Source organism: Ornithodoros turicata, chromosome 4 (assembly GCF_037126465.1).
Source record: "Ornithodoros turicata isolate Travis chromosome 4, ASM3712646v1, whole genome shotgun sequence".
NCBI classification, from domain to species: domain Eukaryota; kingdom Metazoa; phylum Arthropoda; class Arachnida; order Ixodida; family Argasidae; genus Ornithodoros; species Ornithodoros turicata.
The window spans coordinates 32,123,944-32,125,883 of record NC_088204.1 but is presented as its reverse complement, the minus strand read 5'-3'; the positions used below and the strand labels follow the sequence as shown (position 1 = coordinate 32,125,883).

The following is a 1,940-nucleotide window of genomic DNA, read 5'->3' as shown; positions in this document are numbered from 1 at the left end:
TGTGTCCCTTCATGTAGGCGTACCCCCTTCCCTTCTTGCGTAGGTTCCGTCAGGGCAACACACCGCCGTTCCAGTGCACGTTCAGCAGCTAGTAAGCAGCCTTCGCCAACACCGCGATGCTCTCTGGCTCGAACATTTCCGCCTAGAAAGATTGCCTGCGTTTACACTTTTGGGGAGACCGCAGCGAAAAGTTATCCGAAGGACGGTGTCTGCGATTACGCCATTTACGTCCACCTCCATTACGAAGACAGTGGCTTCCACGGTAAGAAGCTCCCTTTATGTGTGGTAGTACTCAGGCTAGGTACCGTGGAAGTACATCTCAAAACAATGAGCAAAAAGGAATGACCCCTGCTTCTAATTATTCGTCTGCACAGGCATCGACGAGCTCGCGCTCGAAGGTACGTGGCCGTCACAAGGCGCGTTTACATGAAGGCGACAAGTCGACCGGGCGAGATAGGTCGATCTCCCCTCTCCATGTAAACCCGCCTACATCGACCTAAAGTAGACGTCGACACAGCAGAAATAAGTCGCTACGCTGGGGTAGATCAGACGACTGGAGTCGTCTCGCCTTTGCCATGTAAACCGGGCAAGTCGACTGTGCCGACGGTTTCCGCTACGTCACAACCGCATATGCCGCCGTGCCCCGACCGCAACACAGAAAATAAACAACACGGTTGACGTTCCCGCCGGTGCAAGAGTTTCAAGCCAGCAGCACTTGGCATAGACTGGGCCGTTGGTAGAAGGCTTTAATGTTTATGGGCGAAGTAAAGAAAGTCACACACTGATAAAACAGTATGAAATTTCAAAGTGACCACTTTAGTGTCTTGGCGGCGCTGTTATCGACTGAGTCGACTGAATTGCACGGTGGACTAAGGCGCATCGCTTCCTGCCATGTAAACCGTCCCAAGTCGATCTTTGCAATCAGTCGACTATTGCTTTTAGTCGACGTATGCGCCCATATAAACGCGCCTACACACACAGTGTGTGGGAACGCCATCATTGAAATTTTGTTTGTTTTCAGGCACAAACTTAGGAACATTTTTAGAAAAGTCTAAGAACTTCCGGAAGACCATCTTTTTGGCAACCCTTGCCTCGGAAATGCTGGGCAGAAATGACCGTATCTTATCTCCTGCTTTCGCAAAACACTTTAAAACGCTTCGGACCGTCTCCAATATACGGGGTTTCGGAATATTCCACGAGTACCACACTGGTCACGCTCTTCTGAGTCAACGTCACGAGTTGACCAACTTTCTGAACGTATGTTTTAATAGTTGCGTTACCTGTGCGTTTATCTGAAATATCGTGTTTGTACAGGCCTTACGCAGTCGTTTAAAGCGTATTCGAGGCTCGACAGTGTTCTTGGGTGTCCGGCTACAGAGGCTTCAGAAACTTTCGGAAGCCTCCCAATATTTTCAAGCATTAAAGACAGTTCTGACGTAAGACGAATAACCTATCTGTACATGTTCTTTGCCGAACACTGCAACGCAATATTCATGTTACAGGAAACCAACCTTATTTATTTTGATAACACACGTGAGCGCACACCATGAACCCGTTCCAGAACCAACTTCAGCTTGGACAGCACATTCCTTCAATGATCCCGACGTCACCTCTCTCGTAAGCCCTACACAATGTTCATAATTGCACATTATCTATCCAATTGTATCACAGTCGCAATCTCCCCAAACAGGAGATAGGCCTGGAATTTCTCAAATTCTTCACTCCATCTCCGCCTAATATAACATTCTTCATGAGTTTTACCCTGGCTGTGGTACAGTACAATGGAGCTAACAATGCGGGACCTCCAGCCAACCTGGGAAATATTTGCAAGGCTATTTCGTACGCTCCGTACCGACAGGTATGTGCGATCCATACTGATCCATTCTGTGCAGACCGTCTATGAAGCAAGGATTCCTTGTAATATTTTAGGGCTGCGTTGA

General features: G+C 48.2%; 1 long non-coding RNA gene across 1 annotated transcript; it reads left to right on the top strand.

The window, feature by feature from the left end:
• The first annotated feature begins 203 nt into the window (after positions 1 to 203).
• On the top strand, positions 204 to 1,612 carry LOC135392944 (uncharacterized). The gene is made up of 4 exons (XR_010422324.1): positions 204 to 262; positions 1,022 to 1,257; positions 1,315 to 1,436; positions 1,503 to 1,612. It is a non-coding gene; the product is annotated as an uncharacterized LOC135392944 (long non-coding RNA).
• Positions 1,613 to 1,940: the final 328 nt, after the last annotated feature.